The 25534-nt window shown below is 41.1% G+C and overlaps 1 protein-coding gene across 2 annotated transcripts in view; it reads left to right on the top strand.

Moving 5' to 3' along the window:
- Nucleotides 1-25534, top strand: part of TNFAIP8 (tumor necrosis factor, alpha-induced protein 8) — a 133762-nt gene that overhangs the window by 5910 nt on the left and 102318 nt on the right. The window lies entirely within an intron of this gene.

Here is a 25534-nt window from a genome sequence, read left to right on the forward strand (position 1 = left end):
ACACCCAGGGCTGATCTCCTTTAGAATGGACTGGTTGGATCTCCTTGCTGTCCAACAGACTCTCAAGAGTCTTCTCCAACACCACAGTTCAAAAGCATCAATTCTTTGGCGCTCAGCCTTCTTCACAGTCCAACTCTCGCATCCATACATGACCACTGGAAAAAGCATAGCCTTGACTAGATGGACCTTTGTTGGCAAAGTAATGTCTCTGCTTTTCAATATGCTATCTAGTTTGCCTTCCATAATATCTAGTCTTAAGGTGATCCAGGATTGTCTTGTACATTTTTTGCCTAGACTTGGGTTCAACTGTTTCTTCAAGAGACTCTGGTTTCTTTTAATGAGAATGATATTTTAGAACCATAACCACTCACTGGAATGGTCATTGTTTGTAGGCTGTTTCATTGGTCAGAGCTGAGAAAATACATATGCATTTACATACAAACATATATACAAACATATAAAGATGAAATACTTTGTGAGTTCATATTGATATTTCCAGCTCCAAGTCAAGACTGTGGGGTTTTGTTTAATCTTTTCTATGTTGCAGTTGTATTTGCTTTCTTTCATACTTACAGTCTTTGCTTTTTAGTCCCAAGGGAGATAGAATATCCTTTAATTACCCATTTATTATCCTATATTACACATACATCAGTCTCCAAATAATCAGCTATGATTAATGAAAACAGTAAAAGTAATATATTTGGCATGTCCCTACTCATTCTTCCCCAATTTTGTAAATGGTTGTACTATGTCTACACTGTCAGATAATATAGCCATTATATACTAAAATAGAGCCCTTTCAGTGCTCATTCAGTCATATCTCTACAGGTAACTATATATGTCATGCTTATCATCAATCCTCATATCACGATCTCTACAAATTTTGATTGAAGCGGTTTCTCTAGTGGATTCCTTAGGTAAGGCTCATGGGAATAGTATTCTGTAATTTCTTTTTTCCTCCTAATTTGTTGATAAAATCGTGACCTTTATATTAAAAGTCATTTTTGCTGGGTATAATCTACTTGGCTCACATTTTCTTTCCTTGAGAATCTTAAATATGTTACTCCACTGTCTTCGGACAAAGTATCATTGTCAAAAGTCTGATGATGATGATAATTTAATTTAAATAGCCTCTATAGGTTGCTTTTGAGAGCATCTACTACACATCTTTCCCCTTTAATCTGCTATCTGTCTAGCCTTCCAGCACAGTGGTTAGTGAGCTAGTATGTTACCAAGTCCAAGTTTATGACTTGGAAAACCCTGGTGCCAAACAATCTCTCCCTCTCATTAACCTAAAATGATGAGCCACTTGCTCCCAGTAACTATGGCTTTTTATTTTTGTAACCTCAACTGTACCTTGTAATGGATAAAGAGCACTAAATATATCCTTTTTCAAGAAATAAATGAATTGGAAAGCTGTGTTTTTTCCCCTTTCCTTTAGCCTGTTCAGAACTGCCCTGCCCCTTTGGCTCTTTTCCTCCAATCAGGTGCACCCTTGCCTCAGACTCAGCTGTGCTCACCATGGAGGCCCTTCTCTGAGCAGGTCTGTGAGCGCTGCACCTGTGGGCGGGACCTTGTCCCTGACCTCCCTGCATCAAGTTGTTACACCGTGCTCTCATGATACTGCTTTCTCAAGATGAGCACTAGGAACCCCTGGCTCACAGAGTGTTGGCTCCACACCAGACACCACCATGGTCCCCACGCCTGCGTACGTGCCCTCCCCACGGTCAGTACTTTGTTTCTCACTGTGAGTGTTATGGCCCGGGCCCCTGCATCTCTGAGGGTGCCTGACCTTTCCTTTCCTGGCTGGCCTTTTTCCTCTTCCCATTTTGATCACCAGAACCAATGGCAGGACATTATAATGGGAGCCCTTGCCCAGACATGATCCCTGATTTTCTTATACACAAACACACTCTTTAGTTTTTGAAATGGAAATGCCAGTTGGTCAGCATTGATACCACCTTGGCCAAAGCCCCTGCTGCTTGCTTCTTTATTCCCTGGGTCAGCCACACATTCTGTTTATCAGTTGAGTTTATGGCCTTTGACCTCTGTTACCTCGTAATTCTCTGAGCACTGTCATATGGGTATGACCTTGCCCGATTTTATACTTGACCTGTACTGTGGTCCAGAGATGTCCCTGCCCTGGCTCTCCTTGTCAGGTTCTGGCCTGTGGTTGTGCTTTTTTTTTTTTCCTTTCTTTTTTCTGGAGAACCTCCAGTGTCTCCTGCACTGCAGGCAGATTCTTTACCAACTGAGCTATGAGAGAAGTCTTGGAGTATCTCAGATCCATGTAATTTAAAAAAGAAAAAAAAAAAAAGAGCATTGTGGTACATGGCTTTTAAAAACCTGCACCTGCATTTTTTTTTTTTTTTTTCTTGTGATGAGAGCTTTGAAGATTTATATGCTTGGCAACTTCCAAATATATACTACAATGTGCTCAATTGCTCAGTTGTGTCCAACTCTTTTCGACCCTTTGGACTATAGCCCACCAGGCTTCTCTGTCCATGGGATTCTTCAGGCAAGAATGCTAGAGTAGGTTGCCATTTCCTCCTCCAGGGGATCTTTCCAACCCAGGGATCAAAACTGAGTTTATTTACAGGGCAAAAATGGAGAAACAGACATAGAGAATAGATTTATGGACATGGGGAGATGGGAGGGGAGGGTGAGATATATGGAAAGAGCAACATGGAAACCTACATTACCATATGTAAAATAGCCAATGGGAATTTGCTATATGGCTCAGGAAACTCAAACAGGGGCACTGTATCAACCTAGAGGGATGGGAGGGGGAGGGAGTTGGGAGGGAGTTTCGAAAGGGAGGGGATGTATGTATAGCTATGGCTGATCCATGTTGAGGTTTGACAGAAAACAGCAAAATTCTTTAAAATAATTATCCTTCAATAAAAAAATAATTAATTAAAAAAAATCAAGTCCTTCATTGTAGGCAGATTCTTTACTGCTGAGCCATTGAGGAAGACCACATACTACAATATTATTGACTATAGTCACCATGTTGTACATTATATCCCCGTGACTTGTTTATTTTATAACTGGACATTTGTACCTCTTGACCCCCTACCCCCTTTATCCATTTTGTCCACCCCCCACAACCCTCCTCCCACCTGGCGACTCCATTCCGTTCTCTATATCTGTGAGTTTAGTTTTATTCTGTTTGTTCATTTGTTTTGTTTCTTACATTCCACATATAAATGAAATCATATAGTATTTGTCTTTCTTTGACCTGTTTCACTGAGCATAATGCCCTCAGGATCCATCATGTTGTCACAAAGAGCAAGATTTCATTCTCTTATGACTGAGTAATATTCCATTATAAGGCTTCTCTGGTGGTTCAGTGGTCAAGAATCCACCTGCCAATGTAGGAGACACTGGTTTGATCCCTGAGTCAGGAAGATCCCCTGGAGAAGGAAATGGCAACCCACTCCAGTATTCTTGCCTGCGAAATCCCATGGACAGAGGAGCCTGGTGGGCTACAGTCCATGAGATCACAAAGGAGTAGGATACTACTTAGCAACTAAACAACAACAACTATTCCATTATATCTATATATATATATATCTTCTTTATCCATTTGCTGTCAGTGGATGTGGTTGTTTCCATATATTGGTTATAGTAAATGATGTTGCAGTGAATACAGTGGTGCATATATCTTTCTGAATTAGTGTTTTCACTTTCTTCAAATAAATAGCCAGAGAGGAATGGCTGGGTCATATGGTGGTTCTGTATTTATTTGAGGAACTGCCTTGCTGTTTTCCACAGTGGCTGCACCAACCCAGATCTAGTGTTTCAAGTCTCAGTTGAGACAGACCTTGGAATGAGTCTATTGCTCCAAGGAATCTCCATAGGTAAATATGAACGTGTATAAAAACGTAGCTATTTTTTACTCCTCTTTTGTTAATTTAGCAGAAATCCTGCTGAAGGCTTTTTCTTCTTTTTCTATGCCCAGCTACGTGTGTTTTTGTCTTTGGCCTCTGGTTGGCTCCTGGTAAACCAGCTCTGGTGGTAGACCCTCAGTATTCATCAAGCATTTACTATGTGCCAGGCATTGCACTAGGCTCAATAAATGTTGAGCCTCTACCAAATCCTCAGTTCTATTGTTATTTCCATCTTAAAGATGAGGAAACTGAGACCATGAGAGTTTAAATCCTTACCCAAGGCCAAAACCAAAGCTGATATTCACATCCTTTGGTTCTTAACCATATTGCTGTACTTCCTCATGAAGAAATATAGGCTCAGCAAGGACCTTCTATATAGCACAGGGAACTATATTCAAATATCTTATAATAGCATATAATGGAAAAGAATCTGAAAAAAGCATATATATACATGTATGCTGCTGCTGCTGCTAAGTCACTTCAGTCGTGTCCGACTCTGTGTGACCCCATAGATGGCAGCCCACCAGGCTCCCCGGCCCCTGGGATTCTCCAGGCAAGAACACTGGAGTGGGTTGCCATTTCCTTCTCTAATGCATGAAAGGGAAAAGTGAAAGTGAAGTCACGACTGAGTCAATTTGCTGTAACCTGAAACAGTGTTAATCGCCTATGGGTCAATTAAAAAAAAAAAAAAAATGAAAGAAACACAGGCTTTACTGAGGAAGCTTGTAGGTCTTGCCCAAGATCGGTAACCTTGCTGGGCTCCAGGGGTTGGAAGGTGGAGCTGATGGCTCTATGATGTTTAGTTCTTGAACAGACTTCTGTCAGAGCTATTCAACACCCTTGATTTAGGCTGTGCAGCATGAGTGGGAAGGGAGTGGGGAGTAACAGAAATATGGCTCCAGAGTCTCACAGCATGGGGTAGTCCCAGGTTTGAAAATCCATTATGAGACCTGCAGACAACCTGAGCACTGCTTGTCTTGCTGATAACAGGTCAGTGGTGTTAGCAGCACCTGCTTGTTAACACAAGGGGTTGGAGAAGGAAGGTGACACTTCAGTGTGTCAGTATTGACAGTTGGTAGACATTCTAGTAGTGAATTTGGTGGAGAAAGGGTTTTAAATTATCTAAAATAAGATTTGTCTGTGCTATCTCTACAGATGTTCTCATTTTTTTTTTAAGCGTGATTGCGTCTGTCCAGGGAAATATTATAGACACATTTTGCTTATGTGATATTTTTGAAATGATTTAGCAGAGGATGCAGATATTTTGGGGCTTCTCAGGTGGTGCTAGTGGTAAAGAACCTGCCTACCAGTGCAGGTAGATGTAAGAGACATGGGTTCGATCCCTGGGTTGGGAAGACTCCCCTGGAGGAGGGCACAGCAACTCACTCCAATGTTTTTGCCTGGAGAATCCCATGGACAGAGGAGCCTGACACGCTACTATAGGATCACAAAGAGTCAGACACGACTGAAGCAACTTAGCACACAAATGTTTTTTGGTACTGTATAATGGAGAAGGCTCTAGATAGGTGTGTGGAAGGTGGGCTGTGTGGTGACCTGCTAGGTGAGTTTGCTGAGACAGTCGTCCCTCTGGGTCATAATCACCACATCTGAGAAATGTCAGGTATAGACTGGATAATCTCTAATCCCTTCAGCTCTGAAATTCTGTGATTCTGATTGTTGATTGTTGTCATCTGAATTTTTCATTGCCATTTTAATCACGGAAACCAAGCCACTTGTAGAGCAGGAAGATAGAGCCCTGGATTTCTCCTGAAGGAATGCCACCCTGCCTCAACGTGGAATGAGAAATTCCATACCAGAGGCTCAGGGTGGAAAGCTAGAACTCTGGCCCTAAGTCTTTCCTGTAGGCTCCAGCACTAAAATGAGATATTCCTGTGGGTAAATTTATTTTTAGGTTATCTTTGTGTTCCCCTTCATTGCTAAGCTATGTGACTGCTAACTATATGAATATCTGAGGAAATTTGCTAAATTATGTCTTACACCAGAGAGCCCATCTGTGACTATCCAAGAAACTGATACAAGTGACCACAAGTGAATTTGGTTTGAGACTAAAAGAGTTTATTGCAGTGTTGTATTTAAGAATAAACAAAATGAAAACTTTAAACAACTTAAATATGCACAAACAGCTTATATACATTACTGTACTTCCATGACATGAAACATTATGCAACTTTAGAACAAGGTTGGTCTGTGTGTACTGATGTGGAAAGATCTCTAGGACAGATTAAATAGAAAGCAAAATAATGATCTCATTATGTTTTTAAAAAGGCATATTATGTGTCTAAGAGTGCATAAGCTTTTTCAAAGAATGAACAATACACTATTAATAGTGGAATTTGGATTTGAAGGAGAAAAAGGAGTTTAACTTCATTTTATACCTTCTATTGTTCTTAAATTTCATAATAAAAATACATTTGGTAAAGGAGAGAATTTAGATTTCAGTTGAGTTTTTGAGGCAGTCTAATATTTCCTTTAGCGTTAGTTGCTCAGTTGTGTCTGACTCTTTGCAACCCCATGAACTGTAGCCTGTCAGGCTCCTCTGTCCATGGGATTCTCCAGGCAAGAATACTGGAGTGGATAGCCATTTCCTTCTCCAGGGGATCTTCCAGACCCAGTGACTGAACCTAGGTCTCCCTCACTGCAGGCAGACTCTACCATCTGAGCCACCAGGGAAGCCCAGTACTTTCTTAGTAAACAAAGTATACTGAGCAAAGCAAGGTGCTGTCAGTAAACACTAGTCTCCCAGTATTAGGTAACCCCCTACCTCCCCAGCCTTTACTGTCCTCTTCTTAACACACAGCTCTCAGATCCTCTAACCCCAAATTGTCAGTGGCTCCCATTGTCTGTCTTAAACAAGTCTTAAAAGTGCATTATTGTGGACCAGCGGCTCATGGGCCTCCTGGTTCATCATCCATGCATTCGGCAGTATTTGTCGAGGACCTGCTGGGAACAGGACACAATGCTAGTTCCAGGATGTGTAGGTGATGGGTGTGCTTTTCAGAAACTGTATATGACTTCTTGGAGCCTCAATCTTCTCACTTGTAAAACAAATTGTTGGGATTAAATAGAAAAGCAAATTCAAGACTCTTTGCCCAGGCCCCAAAGGACAATATTTGCTTGCTTGCCTCACCCTTCTCTCTGTATTGAAGGCCAAGTCTGATCCCCACTACTTTTCTGCATGTTTCCTTTGGTTCCCATTTCTAAACTGTACGTTGTTGTAGCACACAACCCACTATTCCTGCTTTCATTTTTGCTGGTTATATCCCCCTTGCGTGCATGCCCATCACTTCTCTTTCCTGGGCAAAGACTATCCTTCAGGATCTGGTTCATATGTTGCCTCCTTTATGCAACTTTTCCTGGTCCTGTTCTTTAACAGGAAAAGAGTCCAAGAGTAATGTCTTCCTCTTAAGAATTTGAATAGCTCATTCTGGTCTCCCTATCTTTATGTCCTTTATATTATCACTTATGACACTGCACCTTAATTGGCAGCTGTCTGCCCCCTACTAAATATCTTTCCTGAGGGCAGTAACTAAGTTTTGTTCATGTCTAGAAGTCAGCTGTCAGAGAAGGCAATGGCACCCCACTCCAGTACTCTTGCCTGGAAAATCCCATGGATGGAGGAGCCTGGTGGGCTGCAGTCCATGGGGTCGATAAGAGTCGGACACAACTGAGTGACTGACTTTCACTTTTGACTTTCATGCATTGGAGAAGGAAATGGCAACCCACTCCAGTGTTCTTGGCTGGAGAATCCCAGGGACGGGGGAGCCTGGTGGGCTTCCGTCTATGGGGTCACACAGAGTCGGACACGACTGAAGCAACTTAGCAGCAGCAGCAGCAGAAGTCATCTGTGTCTCCATGTTCTCAGGAAATATGAATGACTTCATTTTTATGATTAACCAAATATAATTTTTACTTTTCTTTAAAAGATTGGTGATGGTTTAGTTGCTAAGTCATGTCCGACTCTTAGAACACCGTGGACTGGAGCCTGCCATGCTTCTCTGTCCACAGGATTCTCCAGGCAAGAATACTGGAGTGGGTTGCCATTTCCTTCTCCAGGGGATCTTCCCGACCCAGAAATAAACCCCTGGTCTCCTGCACTGCAGGTAGATTCTGTATTGACTGAGCTATGAGGGAAGCCCATTTAAAGAATAGTATGAAACTAAAAATGAGGACATGTTCTTGAAATCCACTACCAACAGCAGGTTAGACAGAGTTTCTTTCCCCCTTCCGGGATTAATCTTGGAAATTGTGGAGTTGCTATTGCTGAAGAATATTCAGGAAAGGAGAGACCTCTGTCTAGGGTGGTCCAGGCAGTCACTGCCTTTGAGTAACTGGCTCATAAGATCTTGTCTGATAAGGTCAGATCTTATCCTGATAATTTTAAAAAGCAAACAAACTATACCCACTATAAGACAACTCCTAGCAGAAATAAAGGAGATGAGAAAGAAAAAAAACTTAGGTTTCAGATGCGTGTGAGAAAACGTTTCATTTTTCATATTTCTTTCCATCCTTATCCTTAGTTATACAGTATAGCTATGACCATAGCATATACACAGTTTAATGTTCTGCTTTTCTCTTAACATGATTTCCTACACAGTTTCCTATGTTTTTATGGGCATTTTGACTGTTTTCTCAGTGAAAGGATTGGAGTTCAATTGATACCTTTCTTGAGTAAGAAATGGAGACACTAAAGCAAAGATGTAGCCTAAGGAAATGTCAGCATTGTGTATTTTTAAAAGATGTGATCTTATTCTGATACTGCTGAGATATACTGGAGCACAAATATTATCAAATATCAAATCTTGCAGCACAGTAAATGAGATTAAGACCACGAGCCACTTTAAAATGTTTTATCAAATGGAAATACAGCATCTTTAAGAGATTAGACAGACTTTTGCCTAAGCAATGGCTCTTTATTCACAAAAGCGTGTGGGGAACAGCTGGAAAGCAGCCTTTTCTTATCAGCAGGTTTGTGTAACTAGCTTCAAGTTGTTTGCTAATGAAGTCCAGGTCTCCCACAACTAATAGAATGGAATAATTTTACATAGAAGAATCAAACCCTAGCCTCCTTCTTCAGAAGAAATTAATTTGACTGGTGCCTGTAGGCAATGAGGTGTGTTTAACATGTGGAAATCATTAGGCTAAATACCAGAATCTCTTTGAGGTCTGTGGATATAGTCTCTGAAGAGAGAGAAAGAGAGGCATTTAAAACCAAACTGTACAGAATTCTAACAAGCACTATATACTTATTCTTGGAACTAATCCTCTGTCTTTGGCCCCAGGCTAAATTGACTAGATTTTTTACTCCCTTTGTTGATTTCAAGCCACATTCACTCCTTTCTACAATGAGAACCAACTGCCCTTTAATGTGATTTTGTAGCTTTCCTATAGGGAGGTTCTTAATTATTTTGCTATTTCTATCGTCTGTCAGAGTCATTCATATAAATGTCAGTCAAGTTAAGTTTACCCTCTGGGCCAGCTCTCCTGTTAGGGATTGGTATATTTTATTATTTCAGATGGTCCCTGATTTACGATGGCTTGACTTAAGATTTTTTGACTCTATGATGGTGAGAAGGCCATATGCATTCTGTAGAAACTGTGGTTTGAATTTTGAATTCTGATCTTTTTCTGGGTTAGTGACAGATGGTGCATACTCTTTTGGGATGCTGGGCAGTGAAGCCCCCAGTCAGCCATGTGATCATGATGGTAAACTACCCATACACTTAGAACCATGGTGTATTCACACAACCATTCTGGTTTTCACTTTAAGTACAATATTCCATGGGCTTCCCAGGTGGCGCTAGTGGTAAAGAACCTGCCTGTCAATGCAGGAGATGCCGGAGTTCGATTTCTGGATCAGAAAGATCCCCTGGAGGAGGGCATGGCAACCCACTCCAGTATTCTTGCCAGGAGAATCCCTATGGACAGAGGAGCTTGGTAGGCTACAGTCCATAGGGTCTCAAAGAGTCAGACAGGACTGAAGTGGCTTAGCATGCATGCATGCACAATATTCCATGAATTACATGAGATATCTAACAATTATACAAAAGTCTTTATGTTAGATGATTTTATCCTACTAATGTACAAGTTCTATACACACTTAAGGCAGGCTAGGCTAAGCTATGATGTTCTGTACATTGGTGTATTAAATGCATTTTCAACTTATGATGGATTTATCAGGACCCCTATTGTAAGTCAAGGAAAATCTGTATCCTTGCTTTACTCTGCTTATTGTGCGTGGGTGCCAAGTCCCTTGAGTTGTGTTTGACTCTTTGCGATGCTATGGACTGTAGCCCGCCAGGCTTCTCTGCCCATGGGGATTCTCCAGGCAAGAATACTGGAGTGGGTTGCCGTGCCTTCCTCCAGGGCATCTTCCCAACCCAGGGATTGAACCCGCATCTCTTATGTCTCCTACATTGGCAGGCAGGTTCTTTATTGGCAGGCACCACCTGGAAAGCCCATAACTTCCTATAATTTAGCACAGGAATGATGATTGGATTTGTTTCCCAAAGGAGTGACTGCATCCTTGTGTGGTTTTCTATGGCTTGATCTATAAAGGACCCACAAAAGATTGGTCCTGTATTTTTTTTTTTCTGCTTTCATTTATGGCTAAAAGAGAGGTATTCAGTCCTATTAGTCACCTAGACCAGCTACAGTGAGTCCCAAGAAGACCTGCAACAACTCTGTTAGACCATAAGTTAGTCTGAATTCCAGCGACAACTTGCACTGGGTGAGGTCTCTAAAATATTAGAGGATTCAGAAGAAATGTTCTCAATGAGAGATCTATGAAATACCTTTGGTTCTGGGGATTCTACCAGATTTAGACTGCTTAGAAATGGCTGACCAACAGCAAACCCTGTAAGCAGTTCAGTTCAGTTCAGTTCAGTCGCTCAGTCGTGTAAGACTCTTTGCGACCCCATGAATTGCAGCACGCCAGGCCTCCCTGTCTATCACCAATTCCCGGAGTTCACTCAGAGTCACGTTACTGTTTATTATTTCCAGTCTCCTCCCCCAAACTCCACTCCTATCCCATGCCTGACTCCTGTTCTGTCCCACTGTTTATGTATCACCTGTGACATTATGAAGCTGCTCTTGCCCTGGGATAAGGTACGAATGTCAAGGTGAGAGACAAGTCCTGAGGTAGAGATGAGGCAAGATCTCCCTGTACTCCTGGCATCCTGGCAGTATTTCCTGGCAAGAGGAGACTGGCTATCTCAAGAGGCCAGGATCTTGTGTAGTAATGCAAAATATAGTGTTGGAGGTGCTCCAGGGAAGGAGATGGCATGTAAAGCTGATGGATTTTCAGTGGCTGAGATTGTGGGAAAAGGTGTTGAAGGACAGACCATCAGGAGCCTAGAGGGGATGGAACAGCATTAGGTATTTGTGTGTTCAAGGAACATGCAGCTGGAGCAAAACCTGACAAGGTAAAAGGGTCAGGGCCTGTGAGGTCTTGAAGGTGAAGCTGGGAAGTGTGGAATTTTCTTTGATTCCTAGTGATAAGAACCAGGAGAATTTTTGAGCAGGCAAATAGCATAATCATTGTCACAGTTCAGCTTTAGTCTGTGTGTGAGCTTTAGGGTTTTGGTGCCCTTATTTCCCTTTTCTTCCTGGGTATTATCCAAGCTGTCAACTCTGTAATTTCTAAAATTCTTTAACACTTCTCTCCATGCCCCTTAGTCACATACTTCCTTGTACTGTTTAACTTTTCATGCTTTGTCTTATCACAAGTAGATTATAAGGGTCATAGGGCCATATCTTTATCCACTTCTATTTCCCCTGCTGTGCCTACTGCACTGGATGCCCAATAAATATTTGCTGATTGGATAATAGCAGCCAATTACTGTATGTAAGTACAGCCACAGCTTCCTTCCTGTGGGGCATAATTTACAGCTAAACATTTTTCAAGAGAGAGAACAATCATAGTGGATTTGATTTATGTAGGTTAAAAAAAAGAAACATTCAGAATCAGTTTTGTGATCTTGGTGTTTGCCAACATATTTTTAGGAAACTTTGGATAATGCTTTTATTTTTAAAATCCCATGGATTATTTTCGGCTTCAAACAGAGCTCTTATTTTGCCTAAATTAGGCAAATGGAGTAATAACCAGCCACAGAGTGAAGTCAGGGCTGCTTGACTCTTTGAATAGTGAAAGCTAGCCTTTTTTTGTGTACATGTAAAGACACTGATGGAATGAAACTCTTGTTTGGGATTTGGGGCAGGGTTTTATCTCCTTCTCCATTTCCTAATTTGAATGAAATTTTCTTTGTCCCTGTAATTTCATTTACCAAATGTTTCATCACAGTCTCATGATTGTTGGAGACTTCTGTTTTCAAGCTATCAAAGACAATTTGCTTTCTTCTCTTGAAAATCCCCCTAAACAATTGAAAAGGGCAAAAGATCAGGATATTTTATGCATATTCTATTCTTATAAACCTAGGAGATGTCTATAACCCCAAACCACACAGAACTTGAAGAAGGAAAGCAGATGAAGTGATGGCAAATGAGTTTGCAGAGAGAGATGGTCAAGAATAAAATGCCTGTGGGAGAGTGAGGAGAGAGGACCAGAAGTCACTGATGTACTCACAGAATCCCAGGAAGGCTCAGAAATAAGTTCCCAATTCCCCAGGGGTGAGACAGAAGGCCTTAGGATGTTTGTGGGGAGGATGTGAGAGTTGACAAGAGGTATAAGGGCATCCTACATTGACCATAGAGAGAAGCTCTTCAATAGCAGCTCTGGAACAGAGAGAATGACCAATCCAGAATGAGGCAGAGTGAAGAGGGCTCCATGAGGGAGGTGGGTGAACAATGAAACTGACTGAAAAAGAAGGAAATGGAAGTCTGGGTTTAAATCTTGTCTCTATCACCAGTGAACTATGAATAAAGCAAATCAGTTAATGCCTCTGGTCTTCAGATTCCTCTTTAGTTAAATAAAAGGTTAGAACATGTGATGTTTAAGGTCCATATAAACTCTTGAGATTTTGACATGATGTTGGGTAGAAAGCAATAAAACCCCAGTAGTTCCACTTCTAGGCATCTGCTAAAGAGAAACAAAAAGATATTCACACAAATACATCTAAGAAAATATTTGTAGAAGCATTATACGTAAGAGCCCCAAACTAGAAACAGCCTAAATATCCATCAGTTGGTAAATGTTTAACAAAATGTGACATATTTATACAAAGGAATACTATTTAGCAATTAAAAAGAAGGTACTATATATGCTATAACATGGATGAACCTTGAAAATATTATGCTAAGTGCAAGAAACCAGATACAAAAGACTGTATTGTGAGATTGCCTTTATATGCAATGTCCAGAAAAGGCAAATGTGTAAAGATAGAAAATAGATGCATGGTTATCTGAAGCTGAAGTGAGAATGGGGATTAAGGGCAAGCAGGCACTTGTGGGATGATGAAATTTTCCAAAACTGGCTTGTGGTGATGGTTGTAGAACTTTCTAAATCTACCAAAACTCATTGCATTGTACATTTATCATTATAAATTATACCCCAATGAAGCTGTAAAAAAGAAAAGATAACCAACCAACAAAGGGTAAGGGATGGAGAGGTGTAAGTGACTCAAGGTTGGCAACATATTGATTATTGTTGAGGGTGAGTGATGGATAGCGAGGGCTTGTTATATTTTTCTTTCTACTTCTGTGTATGTTTGAAATTTTACATAATAAAAGTCTAAAGATATAAGAATAAGGGAAAAAGGCAACCACAAGCCTATTCTGTGGGTGTCAGGTAACACTTGTGATATGTATTTTACATGTGATAGTAGGGAATGTTATAGACATGCTTAGGATATAAGTTAAATCCCATTGACAGCCAATCTGTAGTATATCAAGTCCCCGTTTTTTCTTTTTTAACTTAAAAAAAAACTGAGATTATTATTGATGTACTAGATGTACAGTATTATATAAGTTACAGGTGTACTTATATAGTGATTCACAATTTTTAAAGGTTCTAGTTCACTTAAACTATTATTATATTTTGGGGCTATATTCCTATCAAGTCATTTTTAATGTGGTAGCTCTTCCCTTTACCTCAGCAGGCACTTGAGAAAAGCATGGTGACCACAGCATCAGAAAGAAGGTTTCGTTTTTATCAGCATGTTCTGTTTAAGTAAGTGTTACACATTTTAGAGAGGATAAAGTTAAAATAGGCTTTCCGGCTCTACAGGGAACCCTCCATCTTAGAAAAGTAGACCATCTAAAACCATGTCATTTGTAATAGTTCTCAATAGCTAGATTGGTTTTTTTATAGTTGAAACTTAGAAGCAATATCCCATTGCAAAGCCTGTCTGTTGTCAAAAGTGGGTATAAGAATGAGTATTGTTTTTCTTCTTTACTGTATGCTTGTGCGTGTATGTGTGCGTAGTCGCTTCACTCATGTCCGACTCTTTGTGACCCTACGGACTGTAGCCTGCCAGACTCTGCTGTCCATGAGATTCTCCAGGCAAGAATACTAGAGTGGGTTGTCATTTCCTTCTCCAGGGGATCTTCCTAACCCACGGATCAAACCCATGTCTCCTGTGTCTCCTGCATTGCAGGCAGATTCCTTACCCACCAAACCACTTGGGAAGCCCACTGTATACTTGTACAAGGATCTGTTTTTAAACATCATATCAACATTCTGAAGAAGATAGCTTTTTTGTTCTTATTTTATGATGAGAAAAGTTAAGGCCAAGGAAGCTGAATAACTTGCCTGAGACCGAGCAGCTGATTAATGTTCGGGCTGGGACCATCTGAGACTCTATAGATTGTGCTCTCATGGGTTTTATTCTCGTGGTTGTATTGGAACATATTTTATGTCAGAGGCCTTTCTTCCACAAACCTCAGGCTAACTTGTGTGGTGCACTCCCTTAGTGGAGTGGACGTGAGGTGGATGAGAAATAGGACGAGGCATTCTTCTGGGGTGAGGCTATATATCCTCAGGGTACATGTCGATCCCTGTTATGGCAGTGACCATCCTGATTTTAGGCTGCCTCATGCTAGAAATGTCACAAATGATTCTCGAGCTTTGATTTGAAAGTGATGGAGACACTTGTCTGAAAGTCAGATCCCTATATAACCATGATTATTATTTCTCACTTATCTCTTGGCTTCCAGTCCATTCTTGAACTTGCCACCCAGTTGTGTTACTTCCATGTGTAAAAAACCATCAATTAATAAACCTCATTGTCTGCAGAGTAAAGTCTGAAATCTTTAGTGTTCAGAGCTCCTCATGTTTTCTTCACCCTATCTTTCTACTTTCCCTCCCACTGTTTTCCTATCAGATACCCTATGCCCATGACATCTGGTATATTCCACAGTTTGTACTCCTTTGTGTATTGTTTTGTTCCTGCCAACTATCCTTCCCTGATTCCCCCTTCTCTACTCGGCCAGCTCCTATTCAGCCTTCAAAGCCCCAGTGAAGCATCATCTCCTCTGGGAAGCCTTCTCTGATTTTTCCCTCATCAGCAATAGGCTCTTCCTTCTCTGGATCTGCATGATACTGTCTACACACCTCAATTACATGTGATTTTTGTAATTATGTATGTGCCTCAGCTCCTTCAGGCTGGAGACCTGGTGGCCCCATCTTTGTGTTTTGTCACCCACTTCTCTGTCTGGTATTTACTAGGCCCTCAGGGAATGTTGGTAGAACTAATTTTTCCACAGAAATCTGATTTACATGTTTTAAAGACTTTTACCCAGTGTCTTTACGTGTAAAAAAAAAATGGGAACTGGCCTGGAAGTATCAAGATAAGATACTTACAATGTATCAGAAATACAGCCCTATTCCTTAAGGTAAAACATATTCAAGTATCAACCAGGATGCTAATGTTCCCAGTATGCCCTCTTCCCCGCTCCAGTGTCTCGTCTAACTGTTTTTGTGGGGGAAGGTGTAGTCAAATGAGAGTCCAGGTACTGGACAGGGGGGAGAAGGATGTGCCTCAGAATTTTCCAGTTTATCATAAGAAAGAAGACACCACTTAGATTAAATAATTTCTAAGGTCCCATCAAGCTCTGAAATATTTTTCGTTGTTTTAGTCTCCATCTTTTAGCAAATAAGAGAAAGGAAATTTTGGTTAATCACTCGCTAGATATTTTGAATCATAGGACCATATGTGGTGACCTATTTGGGGTCAGACTGGCCAGGTCTTTGAACTTGACCTTCAAACCATCTGTTTGAACCATCTGTATGTTCAGATCATTTGGTTCTAAGCTGTAGCTTGTGTGACTGCTTACTAGTATTTTATGGACAAGAAGATTCATGTGCTTTCATGGTGATAATCCCAATAGATTTATATTTCAGGGGAGATAGTCTAGAAACATGGAACCTTTTTATGAGAGAAAATAATTTCTAGAAACTTGAACAGTTTTTTTCCCTCCTCTGCTTCTAGTATGTTTCCTGCTAGTCACTGGGTAAGTGTTACAAGTAAAAATTCACCTTTCTTTGGGAAGGATGAGCTGAAAATGATCTCTGTTTCCCTTGGAAAACTGGTTTGCAGAACTGTCAAATTATTCATCCATATTGAGTGGGAGAGCATCTGGTTTTCCATGGTGCCCCCTCCTCCTTTTTCTCATCATCATTTAGTGGACATTTTATGAGCTCACGTGGAGGGTGTTGCTCTCCTGACCATCATCTTTTTATCTGGGTTAGCTGGCTCAGTGCATTAATTTCCACTCTTAATTAACACTTTAAGCATATGAGCTAAGATGGTTCAGCTACAAAAACAAATGAAAATGCCAAACTGCAAAGCAAAGCAGGTTTCCTGTCATGTGCTGGGGAGAAAATAACTCTGAACTTTCTCCCTGCCCTTCTTTTGCATCACCCTTGAAGGAGAGAGACCTCCTAGTTGGATTTCTCACTTCTCATTTCATATTTGATATTGTACATTATTATACTTTGAGCCATTAAAACTATAATTTCTGCCTTCATTCATTTGATTTTTATTATGTTTTAGAACATTGCATGGGGAGATCTACCTGTCATGCCTGCCATATCCTACTCTGCTTCTCTTCTCTGAAAAAAAACCATTTCTGTGCCCGAGAGCCCTGCAAAGCAGAAACCACAAAAATGGGGAAAATTGGGGAACTGGGGCCTGGTTTCTGGGTGAACTCCTTTAGGGGAACAGCTCTGCAGCCAGAATAAACATTCCACTTTGGTAGAGATAACTACTTGGTTTTCCATTACCCACGCCAGTGAGGTCATAAAGAGTATGGTTACTTTAATGAGCGTCGTGTTTTGTTTAAAGTGTGTATTGCTTGGTAGAAAATGCTCAGAGTTCAGAAGCCAGAGGACTGGGTCCCAGTTAATGTTTTGCTGCCGATGATATGTTATGCAGAAAACACTTGGCCCCGTTCCTCCTCCCTCTGCCCTCTCTTGCCGTGCACAGAGTGAGGGCTGCGGGGTGGTCTTGGGTAGATGGACCTGTTCTCTGTAGGGCCAGCACCACTGTGTATCTTGACTCGAACCTCACAGCCCTCAAAGATAGGAGATAGGGCTTTCTCTCCCATTATCCTGTGGGTGCAGGAGAGTGAAGTAAATCCAAAAAGATATATGTGCTGTGTTAGTTGCTCAGTCGTGTTTGACTCTTTGCAACCCCATGGACTGTAACCTGCCAGGCTTCTCTGTCCATGGGATTCTCCAGGCAAGAATACTGGAGTGGGTTTCCATTTCCTTCTCCAGGGGATCTTCCTGATCCTGGGGTCAAACCCAGGTCTGCTGCATTGCAGGCAGATTCTTTACCATTGAGACACGAAGGCAAAGGCTCAGTGAATGCTTGCTTCGGAGGAAAAAAAAAAATAAAACTGAGAGGAAAAACAAGTTGAATTCAATAGAAGGTCCACACAGGAACCAGAATAACCATGGGCAGAACAGGAAGCAATGGGCGGGAAGGGTGAGCCTGTTCCAGCCCTGGCACAGGCATTCCTGAGAGGGTCACCCTGCCCGTAAGTTCTGGCCCTTCACATTGTGTAAGTGAACCCAATAGTGAGGAGTAAATAGAAAATAACAGTTTCTATCACCTTGTATAATAGTTTCCCACCATTGTTTGGGGGTGAAATATTTCACCTAAGTAAATTTACTGGGTAAGTGGTTTCCACCTGTCAACATTTCAACCAGCTGAAATGGCAATGCTCTCCACTTTTCTGCCCTCTGTCTTCTGAGTATAAACTGAGGAGAGACTGCCCTCCATGTTTCTGCCTCCTGCAGGCTCTTTCTCAGACATGAATCCCATCCTGTCTCACCCAAGCTTCAAATGCTAGAAATTGGTCCCCTGCTTTCAGGATCAAGTTCAAACTCCTTGACTTAAATATGAAAGGCCTCATTAACTGGTTCTGGTCCAACTCTCAATCTCATTTCCTTTCCCCTTTCCAGAGGCATTCTGTACTTCAGCCATTCTGAACCATTTCTTACACTTACGTATGTTATGCGTGCTAGTCACTCAGTCACGTCTGACTCTTTGCATCCCCATGGACTGTAGCCCACCAGGCTCCTCTGTCCATGGGATTTCCCAGGTAAGAATACTGGAGTGGGTTGCCATTCCCTTCTCCAGGGGATCTTCCTGACCCAGGGATTGAACCCAGGTCTTCTGAATTGCAAGTAGATTCCTAACCGTCTGAGCCACGAGGGAAGCCCTTCTTACAGTTAGTTGAATTTAAGGTTTCACACATATTGTTCTTTCTGCATGGAGTGCCCACTTGCCTCATCTGCATTCCTGATGTGAGATGCTCCTAGGTGTATCCTCCTCTTCTCAGCCCCTAACTCCCCCACATAAATAGGATGATGCCCTTCTGGATTCCCCCAGGGTGTCTTATCACAGAATTCTCTACTGTACTGTAACTATGGGTCTACTGGCCTGCCTCTCCACCAATGGTGATTATAGAATTTAGTGAGCAGTTACTAAATATTAGGTGCTTTTCTAAGAGTTTAATGTGTATTTACTCATTTCATCTTTATAGCAACATTTTTCAATAGATGCTCTTATTTTCTCTATTTTAAGGAGGAGTGAATTGAGTCACAGGACACTGTACAACTCACCCCCGGTCTTGCTGCTACTGTTGATAGAAGTAGGACCTTTTTAAAAGACTTTTTAGCCATTTTATTTTAAACTGTTTTAGTTACAACATTTAAAAAATTAATTTATTTTTTATTTTTTGCTATGCTGGGTCTTTGTTGCTGCGCGGGGGCTTTCTCTATTTGCATCAAGTGGGTGTTACTGTTCGTCATGATTCATGGGCTGCTCATTGCGGTGGCTTCTCTTGATGCAGACCACAGGCTTTAGAGCAGGGGCTCAGTAGTTGTGGCACAGGGGCCTAGTTGCTGCACGGCAGGCGGAATCTTCCTGGACCAGGGATTGAACTCGTTTCCCCAGCATTGCAAGGAAGAGTCTTAACCACTGGACTACCAGGGAAGCCCTGAGGTAGGATTTGACCCCAAGCACATTGACTCCACAGCCTGAATCACTACACCCCCTGCCTGCCTGTAGCAACTGCACCCCTCATTAGGGAATGCAGCGGGCACGCTGTGTTTAAGGTAAAAAAAGGAATGAGTGAATGCAATTATGCGCTGAGCTTACAGAGGCCAGTTGGTCTAAAACGAAGATCTCCAGATTGTCATTTAAACATCTTCTATTTAGCTTGACTGCCTCCTCTTTGTTGGTTGTCAGTTTTTGATGTGATCCCTGCTAATCTTACCTTCAGTCAGTTCAGTCACTCAGTCATGTCTGACGCTTTGCAACCTCACGGACTGCAGCGTGCCAGGCCTCCCTGTCCATCACCAACTCCTGGAGTTTACTCAAACTCATGTCCATTGAGTCAGTGATGCCATCCAACCATCTCATCCTCTGTCATCCCCTTCTCCTCTCGCCGTCAATCTTTCCCAGCATTAGGGTCTTTTCAAATGAGTCAGATCTTCACATCAGGTGGCCAAAGTATTGGAGTTTCAGCTTCAACATCAGTCCTTCCAATGAATATTCAGGACTGATCTCCTTTAGAATGGACTGGATGGATCTCCTTGCAGTCCAAGGGACTCTCAAGAGTCTTCTCCAACACCACAGTTCAAAAACATCAATTCTTCTACGCTCAGCTTTCTTTATAGTCCAACTCTCACATCCATACATGACTCCTGGAAAAACCATTGCCTTAACTAGATGGACCTTTGTTGGCAAAGTAATGTCTCTGCTTTTTAATATGCTATCTAGGTTGGTCATAACTTTCCTTCCAAGGAGTAGCGTCTTTATATTTCATGCCTGTAGTCACCATCTGCAGTGATTTTGGAGCCCCAAAAAATAAAGTCTGACACTTTCCACTGTTTCCCTATCTATTTCAACCATGAAGTGATGGGACCGGATGCCATGATCTTCGTTTTCTGAATGTTGAGCTTTAAGCCAACTTTTTCACTCTCCTCTTTCACCCTCAAGAGGCTCTTTAGTTCCTCTTCACTTTCTGCTATAAGGGTGGTGTCATTTGCATATCTGAGGTTATTTATATTTCTCCCAGCAATCTTGATTTCAGCTTGTGCTTCTTCCAGCCAAGCATTTCTCCTGATGTACTCTGCATATAAGTTAAATAAGCAGGGTGACAATATATAGCCTTGACGAACTCCTTTTCCTATTTGGAACCAGTCTGTTGTTCCATGTCCAGTTCTAACTGTTGCTTCCTGACCTACATACAAATTTCTCAAGAGGCAGATCAGGTGCTCTGGTATTCCCATCTCTTTGAGAATTTTCCACAGTTTATTGTGATCCACACAGTCAAAGGCTTTGGCATAGTCAATAAAGCAGAAATAGATGTTTTTCTGGAACTCTCGCTTTTTCGATGATCCAGCAGATGTTGGCAATTTGATCTCTGGTTCCTCTGCCTTTTCTAAAACCATCTTGAGCATCTGGAAGTTCATGGTTCACATATTGTTGAAGCCTGGCTTGGAGAATTTTGAGCATTACTTTGCTAGTGTGTGAGATGAGTGCAATTGTGTGGCAGTTTGAGCATTCTTTGGCATTGCCTTTCTTAGGGATTGGAATGAAAACTGACCTTTCCAGTTCTTTTTGTCTTCTTGACCTTTTCCATTCTTATTGTCTTCCTGTTTCTACACAGATAGAACTGGCTAGGGAAAAGAGCTTGTAAGGAGGGGCTAGAATGATGACTGCTGCAGAAGACAGTGATGGCCTTTTGTAAACTTGTGGCCCTCCCTGACCCACAGGGAAACCCTTCATGATGCAGCCAAAGTCCCCAGAGCCTGAACTTCGGAATCCTTATCATTATCTGAGTACAGTGTAGTACTCACTGATAATGTGTAGTCAACACAGTTACCGTCTTATTGGCGATGTAGTGAAATCAAAGACCCTGATTACAGGAACTCATTTTTCTCAGATGAAACTAACTATCCCTGTTTTCTCATAATTTCCTTTCAATAAACTGACTGTATCTTTTTAGAAATTATTTTAAATGATCTTCTGTACCAGTCTTGTAGCACATGTTTCCCTTTTGGATGTTTCCACAAACAAGACAACACATCTCTGTTTAATGCAAATTGATTTAAGTGATACCTTCTCCTAACTTCTAACCCGGTGTTGGAAACTGCGCTGCACCAGAACAAAGAAGTCCGGAAGGAAAGGGGAGGCGAAAATTATCATTGAAAGAGTACATATAATTAAATCATTTACAAGTAAGTCAATGTAATATGCCTTCTATCATGATATAAAGAGAAAAATAATGCCACATTATTTTTGCTTAAAGGGGGGGGGGGGTAAACGTAAATCTTTACATTCCAAGCTGTAACAACAGAGATGGAGGCATTTGAAGTGTAAGTTCTGGCGCTGTGGGCCACTAGGTACAGGCTCCCCCTGTGAACAGAATTTAAGTAAGCTGATTTGCAAAAGAAAATGGAAGGTCTGAGGAAATATAGAGTATTTAAAATATTTTCTTGATCATCATTTTAGGAGTTCCTCCCCTCAAAAATGAACTTAGTTTTCAAGTGGCCATTTTCTTAATTGATTAAATTGGGTAGGGGGAGAGTATACTTTGTCATCAGGGAATGAAATTTCTGAATGTTTGCTTTAATCTCAAAGATTTAGATCCTTCATCTCAGAATAGTATTATCAATTCTTATTTTTCTGTTTCATTTTGCTTTTATTTATTTTTTTCATTTCCCTTTTTTCTTTTCAATTCTAATCTTGAAAATCGTTTGGAATAAAATTTTTTAAACTGTAATACTTCTAATCTATTTTTTATGTGTTGTAAAGGATACCCACCTTATGTGAATATATTCAGGTCGTGGTAGCTCAGGCCTCTGCTGGACTGCTATTGGGAACATCTTTGCCTTAGACCTGGGTAGGCCAGAGAATTACTGCCTTCCCCCCAACCCCCGCCACCTTAGTAATCCCGAGGATGGAGGACCTTAAGGTGAGAATCACTGCCCTGAAATTTCACCTTCTGAGGGTTCCGCAGGGACCTAGCGTACCTGTGCTCAGGACCGGTGCTGGTCCTTCCGGTTGTCATCCTCTGCTGGTGTGGTCAGCTGTGGCCAGACTCAGCCTCCCACCCCACACCTGCTGCTTTCTCCTTCAGAGAACACTTTCTCTGCTTTGCTGCTCTATCTTCCCAGAGGGCAAGACTTCCTCTGAGTTCCCAACCCTTTCCCCACCCCGACCCCTGCCTGCCCCACCAGTCTTCCAGCATGAAGACCAAGCTAGAGCTTTTGGCAGTACTTGCCTCAGTGATCAGAAAGGAAGAAACATTGCTATGTGCTCAGGATTTCTTAGTGAACTTCCCTCTTCTTCGATCCTTGCTTTTAATTTCTTGTAAAATAAAAAATCTCCTGGGGGTGGTTTCCCCAAAAGAAATAACCTGTTCCAGTGGTTGTCCAAGCCACTACTTTTTAGGAACCTGCAACTACTTATAGGTGGTTTGTTTTGTTTTTATTTGGAAATAGTATGTGTTCCAGGAAACACCTCAAACCTTAAGAAAGAATGTAGGATAAAGTAAAATAAAACAAAGAAAATATCTTTTGCTCCCCTTGTGTTATAATTAGAAGTAATTTTCTAGAAAATTGTTATGCATGTTCAAGCATGTGTATTAATATGTACCACTCTATTTCATGGATTCAAAGATGCCATTCCTTGTACACCAATTTCCCAGATGTTAAGACATGAAGAAATGTGCATTTTACAGTCAATAATATATAGAATATTACTCTTAAAACTGAGACCTTTCTTTTTTCACACATATTCAATATCTCGAGCATCAGTCCGTATTAGCATTTTTTTATGTCATGGTATTCTACATTCCAATCTATATTCACATACAGCTGTGCATATGTGTGCTTGTGTGCTGAATTGTGTCCGACTCTTTGCGACCCTATGGGCTGCAGCTTGTCAGGCTCTTCTGTCCGTGGGATCCTCTAGGCAAGAATAATGGAGTGGGTTGCCATTTCTTCCTCCAGGCGATCTCCCTGACCCAGGGATTGAACCTGCGTCTCCTGCATTGTAGGCAGATTCTTTACCACTAAGCCACCTGGGAAGCCTATTCAAATACATATTCTGTATTTCAAATCCACAGCTGTATCATGATTTAAGAATTTTCTTATTGTTGAACATTCATGGTTTTATAGGTTTTCTATATCAGTTTTTATAGAAACAGATTCTTTAATTTATTTTTATTTTTTTAATTAAATGAAAGAGTCTTTAAATTCTATAGTGTTTTATAGTTTTCAAAAGTTTCACACACATGATTTCATATAATCCCATAATAACTATTCCTCCACCTTTATATTGCCCATCCTCTCTCCTCTCCCCACTGGTAACCACTAGTTCTCTATATCTGTGGGTCTACTTCTTTTTTGTTTTATAAATTGTTTGTTATCTTTTAGATTCCACATATAAATGGTATCATGCAGTGGAATATAGGTTTTTATATTCCAGTTAATGCTACAGTAAACCTCTTTGTTTATATGTCACTGTATTCAAGCAGTTATAAGTTTCTCAGAGTAAATTGTTGGGTCGAAAGGTATGCACCTTCATTATACTTTTTTTTTAGTGCAACTTTTATAAAATTCTTTTAATAGCTTCTGTGTTTTCAGCGTGAGGAAGGAGTCAAACAGCCTGTTGCATAGCTTCTGCTAGTGATCCCCTGTCAAGAAAACCTGGAAAGATGGATAGACACATCTAATTAAGCATCTATATTTATCCATTCATGGGCTTCCCTGGTGGCTCAGACGGTAAAGAATCAGGCTGCAATGCAGGAGACCCAGGTTCAATCCCTGGGTCCCTGGAGAAGGGAATGGCTACCCTCTCCAGTATTCTCACCTGGGAAATCCCATGAACAGAGGAGCCCGGCAGACCACAATCCATGCAGTCACAAAGAGTCAAACGCAGACTGAGCAACTAACACTTTCACTATTTTTTTTTTTTTTCACTTTCACTGTAGTCTTTCATTCTGAGGTGCCTGTTTTTTCATTTTTAACAATTCTAATTGGAGATGTGTTATAATGTTGTAGTCCTTCCCCTATAACTCCTGCTATTAAATTGTATATCTTAACAATCAATTGAATCAAAATAGGATATATTTTAGTGTGTGTGTGTGTATACATATGTAGATACACTTCAAGACTTACTTGGAAATGATTCTTATTCTGATTTAATGATGAAAATGTAGTTGTTATTTTCCCGCTGAAGCAGTCTTGCCACTAACCAGAGTTTTACAGCTGCACTGTATTTATCTAGCATCAGCTACTCCTCCCCTTTAGAGTCTGCACATGTAATTTAAAAACATTCATTTCCGGAAGAGTACCTTCTCAAGGAAAAATCAAATCACAAACAGTACCTTGAGAAATGCTAATACCATTTCACTTAGAGTTAAAGCCTTTAGAAGTTGATTCCAACCTCCTTAACTTACAGAGGAGGAAACTCATGACTTAACACATGTTATCTTGGGCATCTTGCCCGACTGATAATTGACAGTAAAATAATATTATTAAATGAATACGGCGGAGCTTGAAGGCATTCTTGAGTCATGAAATGACAGCTTTGGTGCAAATGACAGCCTTTCCTCCTGTCCTGCTGACGTACTCACAAATATTCTACCTGCAAACATTTTTCAGGGTAATCTGCATCATTTCTTAGGAGCTTGGCGTTGGCGAGCCTGGCCCCTCACACTTGTTTCTCGCTTTCTGCTTAATTCATATAAATCTCCTGTATTTTCCTGTGTAGCGCTCTTCCTCCACCTGTATTTTTGTAGCTTCCTAGCTGGTGTGCAGCGTATCATACAGGCTGCCCTCTCCTGACTTCTGACGCCACAAGGCTTCCAGTACATCAGAAGTGGCATTGTGAGTAGGTCTTAAACAGTTGGCACTTAATAAATGTTGTTGATTGTCTTAGCTTTTTTTTGGTCTCTCTTCAGACCGTTTCAGTAGTGCACTGGCAGGGTATCTGAGCCAGTGTACTCCTCTGTGCCCTATAGAAGTTGATGTATTTTCTTTCCAGCGATTGATCATTTACCTAGTCAAAAGGCAAAAGCAATCTTGCACGTGTATAATAAAATTGTTAAAACTACTTTCTTGTTATCTGTCACCCGGTATGCAAGGAGACAGTTATTTACATTTTCAGTTGCTTTTTGTGAAACAAAGATCAAAGACCTCT

This window comes from Bison bison, unplaced genomic scaffold (assembly GCF_000754665.1).
Source record: "Bison bison bison isolate TAMUID 2011002044 unplaced genomic scaffold, Bison_UMD1.0 scf7180017864238, whole genome shotgun sequence".
Classification (NCBI taxonomy): domain Eukaryota; kingdom Metazoa; phylum Chordata; class Mammalia; order Artiodactyla; family Bovidae; genus Bison; species Bison bison.